Below are 16007 nucleotides of genomic sequence, written 5' to 3' on the forward strand. Positions count from 1 at the left end.
TTTAATTTTCCATTTATTACTCTATTGGTAGCCCCATTGTATCAGCGGTATTACACAGTTACCCGTGCAATAACTTTAGGTGCATTGTCTGTTGGAGAGGTGGACTACGGGAAGGCCTTATATGCCAAACTGCCTGCGCGCCTGCCGCGGAGGCTCCGGCCTGTGCAGGACGCTGCAGTTCGGATGCTGAGACGTGTTTCTCGCTTGGAGCAGATCACTCCCATTGTACGCGATCTGCACTCACTCCCAGTGATCTTCCGGGTTCGGTTAAAGTTGGTCGGAATGGCCTTTAAAACCTTGCAAGGTCAAGGTCTCGTTTGTAGCCGCGGAGGGATACTGGCTATGGTCTCAGGTCCTCAGGGGAGGGGATCGCCTCTCCGTGCTGAGGGTCGTGCGCCCTACGCTGGGTGGGCCTTCACGTGCGCTGCTTCTGGAACTCGCTACCCCCAGAGCTCAGGTGTATATCGACTTTAGCACTGTTTGGTGCTCGGTGTGAGACTTACCTCTTCCTTCTGGCTTTCCCTGTCTCATAAAAACAGCTGTATATCATTTTCATTTGTTTAACGCTAAAGTATTGCGATGCCCCCTTAAGTGGAGGTGTGTTTTTACTCAATAAATGGTGATGCTGATGATGGATCCCACAATGAACAGACGCTTTAAACTCCTCATACCAGCATGTCAGACCTTGGGTGTCAATCTCTACATAATAAGAAGCTCTGTATTTATGATTAATGGAAAAAAAATAGAGACAGCCCAAATATTGTTTTGATTTTGCGATGATTAGCTAATGCCACTAGTGGGTGTACGAGCAGTGACACCCACAGGAAAGACAATGACAGGATGGACAAAGGGAATGTGTGCACGAAATATTTAGAGAGTAACATGTTCTGTCACAGGTCTTGCTCTTTAGTCATTGAAACAGGAGCTACGCTGCCTACTTGCCCACCTTTAGATAAATGAATGTTAAGAAAACATAGTCAGGCCGTTTGTCGCCAGGAGGCCAGCAATGAACATTTAGTAGAACAGCAGGGGACAGAGATAAGGCGCAGTGACAGAGAAAAGGGACTGTCATGGTGAGGAGAAGCTGAGGGGACAGACACAGGTGACAAAGAAAACAAAGTCACAGTGGTTAGAGGCATATTGTAGGAAAAGAGGCAGCGCACAGGGAAAAGGGTCCATCATGGTAAGGAGAGTAGGAGACAGTGACAGAGAGAAGAGACAGTCATAGTAAGGAGGGAAGGGGGCACTGAGAAAGTAAAGGGACAGTCGCGTTGAGAAGAAGCAGAGGGAGCAGAGTCAGGAGGACACATGGGATATGAGGAGAGCTCGGTGGGGGCCATCACTAGACGATATCACTATGTATAGGCTAGGGATGAGCCTCGGGCATTGCTGGCCTATACCTAGTGATATCCCACATGATGTGACAGTGCAGAGAAGTGCAAAACAAACACAAAATTCGTTTATCCAGTTTATCTACTCATACTGTATCATAATATAATAGAATACAAAATAATGTAATGTAGTAAATAATATAATGTAATAACACAAAATAATGTCATGTAATTAATAATATAATGTATAGCATGCCAAAGGAACAAGGAGAGAAAGGAAAGGCCCCTATTTTAGCACTCCTGGTTATGAAATGATGATATAATTAAAATCAATCTTTATTCAGTATCAAAATAATAAAATAAAATTGGACTGACCAGCACAACACACACTTAATACAAACTGTAGTATGGTATATAAAACACCACCTAAGTTGATATGGAATGAGGAGTGAAACCTATTGGGTGGTCAGCGTAGTTATACTTCAGGCGAGAGATTGTCTCGTCTGCAAGAGACCACTTTGTCAATCAATGGGTAGAGGGTAGGGGTACTTGCCCTGGGGAGGGTGGTTAGGCATCCCGGGTGGGTAGCCAAGGAAGGGGGGTTTACCCCTTAATTACTATAGCGGTTACTCACCACTAAGGTGAATAAGGATTTAGTGAGATCTGTGATAAGCTTGCAAGTTCAGAGCCTCGATAAGATCATGCTATTCTAGTAGCCCCGATAATCTTATCAAAATGACGATCTGTAGCTGTTACTCAGCTTCCGCTTGGTGTGTTTGAGCCCCGGCGCTACCGCTCGGCAAGGAGCACTTCCCGAACGAGTTTGGCAGGTCAATGGCGCTTTCTAAATAGCAAACTGGCCAAATCGTTCTGGAACTGCTCAAAAATCTCGATGAGTTAGTTATCGAAGCTATTAGAATAGGCCCCTATGAGAGGTGTGTGCTCTATGATTCTTTTCAGACAATTTTAAGAAGATGGAAGGACATTTATCACACCAGCAGCAACACCCAGCAGTTGATTTATTCAGAATTTTTCTAGGATCTAGTGGGTGCGCAAAAGTGTGGACTAAAGACTTTGTATTTAACACGCACACATTGTTACAGATACGAGACTATATTTCCGTGTGCTCACACCCTCTCTTGACATTTGTATTAATCTGTATACCATATGCTTTGGGGTTTTGATTTAAGTGCATTAGTATTAGTATATTATCTCTCTCCCCCCCCCCCCCCGAAGGGTTTAAATTGTGATTTTGTGTCTGTTTTTATAACACAACTGTTGCATGAGGTCTTCTAATTATATGCAACGAATTTATATAATGTAGAGGGCCATATTTTACTAAATGGTGCTAAACCATAAGGCACCTTACGGACAATACACTTGAATGGGCTGTAAGGTATCTTGTGGCTAAGCACCGCTCAGCAAACATGGCCCAGATTGCATTATGAAAGCTTGGTTATAATAATTTGCCATTAATTTACCCGTGTCTTTCCAAATAATTATATGTGTATACAATAAAAAGGGTGTCTGTGATATAATTACAATTTCTCAATATCCATGGTCAATACAAAGAATTTCCACGGGGTGGAACGTTTTCAGTGGTTGTACAGTTAATATGGGGTCATCCACTGAGATTAGAGGAAAGGGATCTTCATAGCAGGGGCAGTAATCTGGGCACAGTGGGGGCTATTTTCTGTTTGATGTTGTTTGCTTTGGAATATATTATTCTTGTTTTTTCTGTAAGTATTTTACATCCTGTTGTAATATACAGTATGACAACGTCTTTTTTTATTGTTTAGATTTCTTTGGATGCTCCATTTCCATAGTATCTTCTCCTTTCTTTATCAGTTAATGTTCCCTGTTAATACCTAATACCTGTTAACGTGCCTTTTTGATTAGCTCCATGGCACCATTTCACCCCTGATGAAGGTGCTTGCACCGAAACAATGGATCTCTATGACTGTGTTCAGTCATTAAATGACTCTTTTGCATTAATTTGTTTGCATCGCTTTTTGGTGTGCACGGCCCCCTCCGTGCTTACTACGTTGTTGCCCTGACTAGGTTTTTGCCTGTAGCAGCCATACCTTTACCCTTTGCTTTTGTCCCCATCTCACCAGGGGCATCCCAAGTTGCATTGGTCCTGATTCCCTCCGTTTTAGCTTGACTTTATCATTTCTTTCCATAAATTTTTCGCAAGAGTCTGAGATTGTTTAAAAAAACATTTCTTTATCTGTGCAATTCCGTCTCAGGCGCCTACATTCTCCAAACTGATTATTTTATATCCATCTGGGATGATGATTGCTGGAAAAGAAAATATCGCTGTTGCTATCCCCCGCTTTCTACTATGTTTTTATGTTTAATAGGTTCTTTTATATACAGATATATAAATCCCAAAATGTAATTGTTTCTTTACTACGTTTTGATGTAAACCGTAAAATTTTTAAATTATTATTCAATCTATTTAAAAAGGTCTGTAAACTGGAAACGTCTCCATTCAAAATAAAAACAATGTCATCGATAAACCTCTGCCAGAGCATAAATCTGGTGCTGCTATTTTGCATTTGTTTTGAAGCCGGGAGACTTGAGCCCCTAATTAATCTGGCGAGAAGAGAAGTAACACACAGTTACCAGTGCAATCACGTTAGGTGCATTGTCTGTTGGAGGGGTGTATCCCACCATGAACAGATGCTTTAAAGTCAGTGCTCCTCATACCAGCATGTCAGCCCTTGGGTGTCAATCTCTACATAATAAGAAGCTCTGTATTTATGATTAATTTAAAAAAAAATAGAGGCAGCCCAATTTTTGTTTTGATTTTGCGATGATTACATAATGCGACTAGTGGGTGTACGAGCAGTGACACCCACAGGAATAACAATGACAGGATGGACAAAGGGAATGTGTGCACGAAATATTTAGAGAGTAACATGTTCTGTCACAGGTCTTGCTATTTAGTCATTGAAGCAGGAGCTACGCTGCCTACTTGGCCACCTTTAGATAAATGAATGTTAAGAAAACATTGTCAAGCAGTTTGTCGCCAGGAGGCCAGCAATGAACATTTAGTAGAACAGCAGGGGACAGAGATAAGGCGCAGTGACAGAGAAAAGGGACTGTCATGGTGAGGAGAAGCTGAGGGGACAGCCACAGGTGACAAAGAAAACAAAGTCACAGTGGTTAGAGGCATATTGTAGGAAAAGAGGCAGGGCACAGGGAAAAGGGTCCATCATGGTAAGGAGAGTAGGAGACAGTGACAGAGAGAAGCGATTGTCATGGTGAAGCGAGTAGGGGACACTGAGAAAGCAAAGGGAGCAGTTACAGCAGAGGGAGCAGAGTCAGGAGGGCACAAGGAATATGAGGAGAGCTCAGTAGTGGCCATCACTAGAAGATATCACTAGGTATAGGCCAGGGCTGAGCCTCGGACATTGATGGCCTATACTTTGTGATGTCTCTCCACCTCTTTAGAAACTCTTCACGGGAATTCTCTCCACCTGCTTTACACACTGTGCTGCTCAATGATCAGTCCAGCCAGGGACTTGCAGAAGAACATGAAAATTAGGAGCTGGAAGGTCCCCGAGTCCTAGTGACACACTTTGGTGCCGTCACAGAGGGTTTTGCAGGGTGATGGGCTGGCATTTTAGGTGGCGTCAGAAAGCAGCACTTTCTGCCACATCTGGGAGCTTACATCTGATTACGACAGAGAAAACGAGATCCGGAGCATAAATATTCTCCAGGGGTATGAGGGGAAAAATCAACAGAGAAAACATAGTGTAACTCTGTGGAATCACTTTAATAGACCAGGTGAAAATGTATCTCACTCACATGTTAAGTGAGGGAATCGGGCGTTGTGGTGGTTCAAGTAACCAATTTAGAGATGATTCAGGGCACCCTCAGAAATATCCAGATTGTGGGGGGAAAAGTCCCAGGCATAAAACGGAAAAAGCAACAATAATGCAATATTGCTTTATATAACAGAGTTAAAAAGTAATACACTCACAAGCAGTGATGCAAAGTAAGCGTTGAGCCCACTCAGGGTCACATGCAGACTATATACTACTGGCTGCTGCACTTCCGGGTATTGCGTCATCAAACGGAGGTATAAACAGGAAACCACAGCCGGTAATCTCCACAGCACAGTGACGCTCCAAACGCTGATCACGCCCTATGCGTTTCACTCCATGAGCTTCCTCAGGGGTTATAGCTCGTAGAGTGAAATGCGTAGGGCGTGATTCCACAGAGTTACGCTATATTTTCTCTGCTGTTCTTTTTTCCACATAGCCCATGAGAATATTTGCCTTCCGGATCTCGTTTTCTCTGTGACTTCATAGACTTGGATAGAGTCTATTTATGGAGGAGCTGTACCATTTCCAAGGACTGTATTTTTTTACTACAGTACATATCACTTTTGTCACCATTTTAACCTTGGTTTATTGTTTGAGTAAGGGATATTTGCTTACGACAATAATATTATTGTCACCTTAACGTCATTCTTACATTTTATGATGATTACCTAATGCGACTAGTGGGTGTACGAGCAGTGACACCCACAGGAATGACAAGTAACACTAAGGACATAGGGAATGTGTGCACTATATATTTAGAGAGTAACATGTTCTGTCACAGGTCTTGCTCTTTAGTCATTGAAGCAGGAGCTACGCTGCCTACTTGGCCACCTTTAGATAAATGAATGTTTAGAAAACATTGTAAAGCCGTTTGTCACCAGGAGGCCAGCAATGAACATTTAGTAGAACAGCAGGGGACAGAGATAAGGCGCAGTGACAGAGAGAAGGGACTGTCATGGTGAGGAGAAGCTGAGGGGACAGACACAGGTGACAAAGAAAACAAAGTCACAGTGGTTAGAGGCATATTGTAGGAAAAGAGGTAGCACACAGGGAAAAGGGTCCATCATGGTAAGGAGAGTAGGAGACAGTGATAGAGAGAAGCGATTGTCATGGTGAGGCAAGTAGGGGACACTGAGAAAGTAAAGGGAGCAGTTACAGCAGAGGGAGCAGAGTCAGGAGGACACAAGGAATATGAGGAGAGCTCAGTTGTGGCCATCACTAGAAGATACCACTAGCTATAGGCCAGGGTTGAGCCTCGGACATTGATGGCCTATACCTTGTGATGTGTCTCCACCTCTTTAGAAACTCTTCACAGGAATTCTCTCCACCTGCTTTACACACTGTGCTGCTCAATGATCAGTCCAGCCAGGGACTTGCAGAAGAACATGAAAATTAGGAGCTGGAACGTCCCCGAGTTCTAGTGACACACTTTGGTGCCGTCACAGAGGGTTTTGTGGATCGGGTAGACAGATTGATGGGGGGGGGCTGGGATTGACCCGGCGGTCTTGGTACACGTTGGCCCCAATGACAAAGTTAGAGAAAGATGGAGGGTCCTACAGAATGATTACAGGGATCTAGGCCAAAAGCTGAAGGCAAGGACCTCCAAGGTAGTATTTTCTGATATACTACCAGTGCCATGCGCTACCCCAGGGAGACAGTCAGAGATCAGGGAGGTTAATGCATGGCTAAGAAAGTGGTGCAGGAAGGAGAGGTTTGGGTTTTTAGAGCACTGGGACTACTTTTCTGAGAGGTGCCATCTATAGTCTAGGGACGGATTGCACCTCAATGAAGAGGGATCTTCTGTGCTAGGGGGGAGAATGCTAAAAAGGTTGGAGGAGATTTTAAACTAGGATGGAGGGGGGAGGGGAATGAAACAGATAAGGAACTAAATGGAATAGATGAGGATACAAGGTGGTATGGAGGTAGAATGAGGGCAAGTGCAAGTTTGACAAGCAGTGAGACACCCATAGTAAATACAGATAATACTAGAAAACTTCTAAAGACTAAACCAATTGGCGCAGAAAGGAAGGAGCAGATAAGATAATAGTACAGGCTGAAAAAAAACTTACATGTATGCTTGCTAATGCAAGAAGCCTGACAGATAAAATGGGGGAGATTGAATTAATAGCTGCAAGGGAGCAGTATGATATCATAGGCATTACTGAAACATGGTGGGATGAAACTCATGACTGGACAGTTAATTTAGAGGGTTATTCTCTTTTTCGGAAGGAACGAACAAATAGAAGGGGAGGTGGAGTATGTTTATATGTTAAACCAGTTCTATAACCTATTAAAGGGATTATGTCTATGAAGGCATTGATGAAAATGTAGAGACCTTGTGGATAGAAATTAGCAGTGGAGGTAAAAGTATAAAGAAAATGTTTGTGGGAATATGCTATAAACCACCAAATATCTGTGAGATTGAGGAAGCTAAAATACTTTTGCAAATGGAGAAGGCATCAAAACTGGGTCATGTTTGCATAATGGGAGATTTTAATTATCCAGACATAGACTGGGGCAATGAGGTTAGCATTACAACAAAAGGAAACAGGTTTTTGGGGGTGCTTAAAGACAATTATATGACCCAAATTATTGAGGAACCAACCAGGAGAGGGGCAGTTCTGGATTTGGTCATATCAAACAATGTAGAAGTAATAACAAATATTCAAGTCCTGGAACATTTGAAATAAATTATCAAAAAACAGATTATTTGGGTTCAACAAAGACTTTAAACTTTAGAAAGGCAGATTTTAATAAACTGAGGTCTAATCTAGTAGTAATACAATGGGATGATGTTTTTGCAGGGAAAATGTAGATAAATGGGCAGTCTTTAAAACATTGTTAGAAAAGCACACTTATCAGTGTATACCCTTCGGTAATAAGTATAAAAGAAATAAGTCAAAACCAATGTGGCTAAATAAACAGGTAGGGGAGGAAATGGACAAGAAGAGGAAGGCGTTTAGATTCTTTAAGTCAGAAGGGACGGAGATATCATATCAGAATTATAAGGAATGTAACAAAAATTGCAAATGGGCAATCAAATTAGCAAAAATGGATAATGAAAAAAGGATTGCAATAGAAAGTAAGGTCAACCCTAAACAGTTCTTTAAGTACCCTAATAACAAAAACATGAGAAAAGAAAATATAGGACCCTTTCAGTGTGAGATGGGTAGGCAGATTATTGGAGATAAGGAAAAAGCAGAGGTATTAAACATATTCTTTGCCTCTGTGTTTACCAGGGAAGAATCAAGTCCAATAGTAGTGCCGCAGGAGGAAGCCACAACCTCCATATTAATGAACAATTGGTTAACTGAGGAAGAAGTTCATAAGCGACTTGAAAAAATTAAAGTAAATAAGGCACCTGGCCCCGATGGCATGCATCCAAGAGTTCTCAAGGAGTTAAGCTCAGTAATAGCAAAACCATTATATTTAATATTCAAGGACTCCATTTCCACAGGCTCAGTACCACAAGATTGGCGTAAAGCAGATGTGGTGCCTATATTTAAAAAGGGAGCTAGATCACAACCGGGAAATTACAGACCTGTAAGCCTGACTTCAATAGTAGGGAAACTACTTGAAGGTTTAATACGGTATAATATTCAGGAATACCTAATGGAAATCAAAATTATTAGTAACTAGCTGAGAGACCCGGCGTTGCCCGGGATGTAATGTTCCTGTTCCTCTCTCTCTCCTCCCCCCTCTCTCTGTTTGTCCCCCATTCACATCAATCCAGTCCCCCCCCTCCCTCCCTCCTTTACAGCTTCATGTAGCGTGTGTGCGTCAGTCACTGTGTGTTTGCGCGCGCGTCAGTGAGTCTGAGGCAGAAACACAAACACACACAGACTGACTGACGCACACACAGTCAGTGTGTGCCTCAGTCAGTGTGTGCGTGCGTGTGTGCGTCAGTCAGGGTTTGTGTGCGCGTCAGTCAGTGTGTGCGTGCGGCAGTCAGTCAGTGTGTGTGCGCGTGCGGCAGTCAGTGTGTGTGTGTGGGGGTGTGTGTGCGCGTGCGGCAGTCAGTGTGCGCGCGTCAGTCGGTGTGTGTGTCAGTCGGTGTGTGTGTCAGTCGGTGTGTGTGTGTCAGTCAGTGTGTGTGTCAGTCAGTGTGTGTGTCAGTCAGTGTGTGTGTGTCAGTCAGTGTGTGTGTGTCATCAGTGTGTGTGCGCGCGTCAGTGTGTCAGTAAGTTGTGTGTGTCAGTCAGTGTGTGGGAGGTGATGTGAGTGGAGCGCCGGGGAGGGGAGCGCCGGGGAGGGGAGCACCAGGGAGGGGAGCACCAGGGAGGGGAGTCAGGGGAGGGGAGGCGTCAAAGGCAGGGGGGGGCGTCAAAGGCAGGGGGGGGGGGCGTCAAAGGCAGGGGCGTCAAAGGCAGGGGGGGGGGGGCGTCAAAGGCAGGGGGGGGGGGCGTCAAAGGCAGGGGGGGGGGGGCGTCAAAGGCAGGGGGGGGGGGGCGTCAAAGGCAGGGGGGGGGCGTCAAAGGCAGGGGGGGGGCGTCAAAGGCAGGGGGGGGGGCGTCAAAGGCATGGATTCCTCCCCTTGCATTTCCTCACCTAGCAGCATTAAGTCCCTGCCGCCCTCCTCCTGCTCCTCGGGGATGTTGAGCCGTAGAGAGCGTGCTCTGGGAGGTAGGTGGGGAGGAGGGGGGGTGGTGGGGAGGAGGGGGGTTGGTGGGGAGGAGGGGGGGTGGTGGGGAGGAGGGGGGGTGAGGGGGGGAGAGGTAGGGGGGGGAGAGGTGGGGAGAAGTGGGGGGGGGGAGAAGTGGGGGGGGGGGGAGAAGTAGGGGGGGCGACACACGCGACACCTACCTGTAGTTCCGGGCGCCGCCATCTTCTCACTGGGCGCCGCGAGGGAGGAAGGGGGTCCTTCCGGGCGCCGCCATCTGTTCCAGTTGGAGCGGCGGCGGAGAGGGAGAGAGGTGAGTTGTAGCGGCGAGGATGGGGGGACAGTGGACAGGAGGGACGGACAGTGGACAGGAGGGGGGGGACAGGAGGGGGGGGACAGGAGGGGGGGGCAGGAGGGGGGGACAGGAGGGGGGGACGGACAGTAGACAGGAGGGGGGGACAGTGGACAGGAGGGACGGACAGTGGACAGGAGGGGGGGCAGTAGACAGGAGAGGGGGAGGGGGGGTGGACAGGAGGGGGCAGTGGACAGGAAGGGGGACAGTGGACAGGATGGGGGGCAGTGGACAGGAGAGGGGGGGGAGGTGGACAGGAGGGGGGGGGCAGTGGACTGGAGGGGGGGGCAGTGGACAGGAGGGGGGGGGCAGTGGACAGGAGGGGGGGGGGCAGTGGACAGGAGGGGGGGGCAGTGGACAGGAGGGGGGGGGCAGTGGACAGGAGGGGGGGCAGTGGACAGTGACACACACACACACACACACACACACACACACACACACACACACACACACACGTCTCTGTTGATGCGCCCTTTCTCAGTTCCGTTTGGCGCCGGAGGTGAGGGAGCGACACCTACCTGTACTTCCGGGCGCCGCCACCGTCTGACTCGGCGCTGCGAGGGAGGAAGGGGGTCCGCCATCTTACGCGCCGCGTGGCAGCTGCCTGTTCCCCCGCCGGGGGTACGGGAGAGGTGATTTGGAGCGGGGAGAGGTGATGCCGCTGGGGAGGGGGAGAGTTCAGTTTGAGCGCCGCTGGGGAGGGGGAGAGGTGATGCCGCTGGGGAGGGGGAGAGTTCAGTTTGAGCGCCGCTGGGGAGGGGGAGAGATGATGCCGCTGGGGAGGGGGAGAGGTGATTTGGAGCGGGGAGGGGGGAGAGGTGATGCCGCTGGGGAGGGGGAGAGGTGATGCCGCCGGGGAGGGGGAGAGGTGATTTGGAGCGGGGAGGGGGGAGAGGTGATTTGGAGCGGGGGAGGTGATTTGGAGGGGGGAGAGGTGATTTGGAGCGGGGGAGGTGATTTGGAGGGGGGAGAGGTGATTTGGAGCGGGGAGCGGTGTGTGTGTGTGTGTGTGTGTGTGTGTGTGTGTGTGTATATACACCTTTGGCCCGTCACTCCGCCTCAGGCCAATGAGAGGTGTGGGGGGCGGGCCAAGGGGGTGGTGTGAGTGTGTGAGGCCAATGAGAGGTGTGCGGGGGCGTGCGGGCCAAGGGACCAATGAGATTGCCCCTAGGGACACCGGACATCCAGGCAGGCAGGCATGCATGCATGCATGCAGGCATACAGTGCTTTCACTAATATAGTATAAGATAGTCAGCATGGATTTATGAAGGATAGATCTTGCCAAACTAACCTTATTTGTTTCTTTGAGGAGGTAAGTAGGAATTTAGACCAGGGTAATGCAGTTGATGTGGTCTACTTAGATTTTGCAAAGGCTTTTGATACGGTTTCACACAGGAGGTTGATGTACAAAATAAAGAAAATTGGACTCAGTATTAATATATGCACCTGGATTGAAAACTGGTTAAAGGACAGACAACAGAAGGTTGTCATAAATGGAACTTTTTCAGTTTGGGCTAAAGTCGTGAGTGGAGTACCTCAGGGATCGGTACTGGGACCCCTGCTTTTTAACTTGTTTATTAATGACCTTGAGGTTGGGATCGAGAGCAAAGTCTCCATTTTTGCTGATGATACTAAATTGTGTAAGGTAATAGAATCAGAGCAGGATGTAATTTCTCTTCAGAAGGACTTGGAGAGACTGGAAACGTGGGTGGTAAATGGCAGATGAGGTTAAATACAGATAAATGTAAGGTTATGCATTTGGGATGCAAGAATAAAAAGGCGACTTACAAATTAAATGGAGATATATTGGGGGAATCCTTGATGGAGAAGGATTTAGGAGTGCTTGTAGTCAGCAGGCTTAGCAATAGTGCCCAATGTCATGCAGTAGCTGCAAAGGCAAACAAGATCTTATCTTGCATCAAACGGGCAATGGATGGAAGGGAAGTAAATATAATGATGCCCCTTTACAAGGCATTAGTAAGACCACACCTTGAATATGGAGTACAATTGTGGGCACCAATCCTAAGAAAAGACATTATGGAACTAGAGAGAGTGCAGAGAAGAGCCACCAAATTAATAAAGGGGATGGACATTCCAACTTATGAGGAGAGGCTAGCTAAATTAGATTTATTTACATTAGAAAAGAGGCTTCTAAGAGGGGATATGATAACTATATACAAATATATTCAGGGACAATACAAGGAGCTTTCAAAAGAACTATTCATCCCACGGGCAGTACAAAGGACTCGGGGCCATCCCTTAAGGTTGGAGGAAAGGAAATTTCACCAGCAACAAAGGAAAGGGTTCTTTACAGTAAGGGCAGTTAAAATGTGGAATTCATTACCCATGGAGACTGTGATGGCAGATACAATAGATTTGTTCAAAAAAAGGTTGGACATCTTTTTAGATGGGAAAGGTATACAGGGATTTACCAAATAAGTAAACATGGGAAGGATGTTGATCCAGGGATTAATCCGATTGCCAATTCTTGGAGTCTGGAAGGAATTAATTTTTCCCGTTAATGGGGTTTTCTATTTGCCTTCCTCTGGATCAATAAGTCAGTATAGATATAGTATAAAGTATCTGTTGTCTAAATTTAGCATAGGCTGAACTTGATGGACGTATGTCTTTTTTCAACCTCATCTACTATGTAACTATGTAACTATGTAACTATGTAACTATGTTTTGCAGGGTGGTGGGCTGGCATTTTAGGTGGCGTCAGAAAGCAGAGAAGTGAAAAACAAATACAGGAGTGGTTTATCCAGTTTGTCAACTCATACTGTATAATATAATGTAATAGTATACAAAATAATGTAATGTAATTAATAATATAATGTAATAACATGCAAAATAATGTAATGTAATCTAATATAATGATATACAGTACTATAGTATAATGTTTAATATAATAGCATGCAAAAAACGATCCAAGGCACTACGGATTTAAGAAATTTATTATTCAAAACAAAGCACTTTTTTTTATATATATAATAGCGTAACATACAAAATAATGTAATCAAATCTAATATAATGTTATATAATGATATAGTATAATTGAATGTAATTACATAGTTACATAGCACAGGGGTGCGCAAACTGGGGGGTGCAAGATTATTCAGGGGGGGCGCGGGCGGTTGCAGAGGCCCCGCGCACTTCCCCCAAGGCATTTAAATTAATGCCGGAGGATCGCTTGAGGCCCCCGCAACTTCACTTACCTTCTCTTCAGCGACGCGTCGCCATGGCAACGCGGCGTCAAATGACACCGCGGGGTCATGTGACGTCACGTTGGCATGGCAAAGTGACGTCATGTGACCCCGCGACGTCATTTGACGCTAGAGAGGAGGTAAGGGAGGGGGTCGTGAGCAGGGAGGGAGGCGCACGCTGGTAAGATTGCGCAGCGCTGACATAGCAGATGAGACTGAAAAAAGACATATGTCCATTAAGTTCAATCTGTGCTAAATTTAGACGACAGATACATGTCCTATATTTGTAATTACAGTATTTTGATGCAGAGGAAGGCAAACAAAAAAACCCAGTGAAACATCATCCAATGCTCTCTCATAAGGGGAAAATTAAATTCCTTCCTGACTCCAAATAATGGAAATCAGATTACTCCCTGGAAAGTTAACAAATTGTTCGTTAATATAGAGGATGTGGCTTCCTCCTCTGGCAGTATTTTTGCAATTTATTCCTCCCGGGTAAATACAGAGGCAAACATTTTATTTAATAACTCTTCTCTTATCTTAATATAATGTACAGTAAATAGTAGGCAACGGAGAACGGGAAATTTCTAGGGGAGGATTATCAACTTATCATACGCCAGGCAGACAAAGGCGGAGGAATTGTTATCCAGGCCAGAGAGGTCTATGTTAAAGAAGCCCAAAGACTTCTCTCTGATATCAATTCACTAAGGAGTAATCCATCAGAGCCTTTCATTAAGAAGTTCGAATTAATGCGAGATGGGGCAAAAGCAGAGGGCTTTCTCAATCAGTCTGAGTTTAACTTTGTGTTATTCCCTAGCCCCCAAATCCCCATATTATCACATTCCTAAATTACATAAGAGCACATTAAACCCGCTTGGTAGGCCCATTATTGCAGACATTGACTCTATTACCTCTCATATTTCGGAATATGTAGATGATGACTTGCAGGACTTGGTTACCACATTGCTTGCATATCTAAAAGACACTTCTACTGTTCTTACAATATTAAACAAATTCAGCTGGTCAGACACGTATCTATTGGTCACTATGGATGTCCAAGCATTATATACACCCATAAAACATAGTGATGGACTGAGAGCTGTCAATCGTTATTTATCCACTACCACTTTACCCTCAGCTCAACAATCTTTTATTTTGGAGAGCATTCACTTTATCTTAAGAGTACAATTTATTTTTATTTGAGGGTGATAATTATATCCAAACGTGCGGCACGGCTATGGGGACCACTTTTGCCCCTAGCCTAGCAAATTTATTTTTAGGATTTCGGGAGTCGGATAATGTATGGGATCATAATGTAGCAGCGTCTCAGTGTAAACTGTGGCACCAATACGTAGATGATATATTGCTGATATGGGATGGAGATGAACTGTCACTCAATCCCTTTGTAGAGCACCTCAGTCACAACAACTTAAATATTAATTTAACACATGTTTGTAGTTCACAATCCGTAGAATTTGTAGATTTAGTCATTGACATAGACTAGAAAGTTAATAGTTTAAAAAAAAAAGAGAGAGAGAGAAAAGGGGGAGAAGTACGGATAGCATAAATTGAGCAAATAGAAATGATATAAGAATCAAGCGATGCAAACAGAGTAATACAATACAGTACAGCAGAAAAGGGGGAAGAAAGGGAGAGAGGTGTGAAGTGTAAAACCTTGTTACCAGTCAGGTCCATGAGAATATAGAAAAATGGAAAGATGTTTCTTTTTTTTCTTTTCTTATGTGTCTAAAAATTAAGCATTGATGTAATAACCTCTATGTGGCATAATGTTTGCCTTTTTTTTTATCAAAGCCATGAAACTTTCCCAATAAAAAAACATTAAAAAAAAAAAATCTCCATTCAGAACAAAAATAATATGATCGATAAACCTCTGCCAGAGCATAAATCTGGTGCTGCTATTTTGCATTCGTTTTGAAGCCGGGAGACTTGAGCCCCTAATTAATCTGGCGAGAAGAGAAGTAACACACAGTTACCAGTGCAATCACGTTAGGTGCATTGTCTGTTGGAGGGGTGTATCCCACCATGAACAGATGCTTTAAAGTCAGTGCTCATAATACCAGCATGTCAGCCCTTGGGTGTCAATCTCTACATAATAAAAAGCTCTGTATTTATGATTAATTTAAAAAAAATAGAGACAGCCCAGAAATTGTTTTGATTTTGCGATGATTACATAATGCCACTAGTGGGTGTACGAGCAGTGACACCCACAGGAAAGACAATGATAGGATGGACATAGGGAATGTGTGCACGAAATATTTAGAGAGTAACATGTTCTGTCACAGGTCTTGCTATTTAGTCATTGAAGCAGGAGCTACGCTGCCTACTTGGCCACCTTTAGATAAATGAATGTTAAGAAAACATTGTCAAGCCATTTGTCGCCAGGAGGCCAGCAATGAACATTTAGTAGAACAGCAGGGGACAGAGATAAGGCGCAGTGACAGAGAAAAGGGACTGTCATGGTGAGGAGAAGCTGAGGGGACAGCCACAGGTGACAAAGAAAACAAAGTCACAGTGGTTAGAGGCATATTGTAGGAAAAGAGGCAGGGCACAGGGAAAAGGGTCCATCATGGTAAGGAGAGTAGGAGACAGTGACAGAGAGAAGAGACAGTCATAGTAAGGAGGGAAGGGGGCACTGAGAAAGAAAAGGGACATTCGCGTTGTGAA

This window comes from Ascaphus truei, chromosome 11, assembly GCF_040206685.1.
Source record: "Ascaphus truei isolate aAscTru1 chromosome 11, aAscTru1.hap1, whole genome shotgun sequence".
Lineage (NCBI taxonomy): Eukaryota > Metazoa > Chordata > Amphibia > Anura > Ascaphidae > Ascaphus > Ascaphus truei.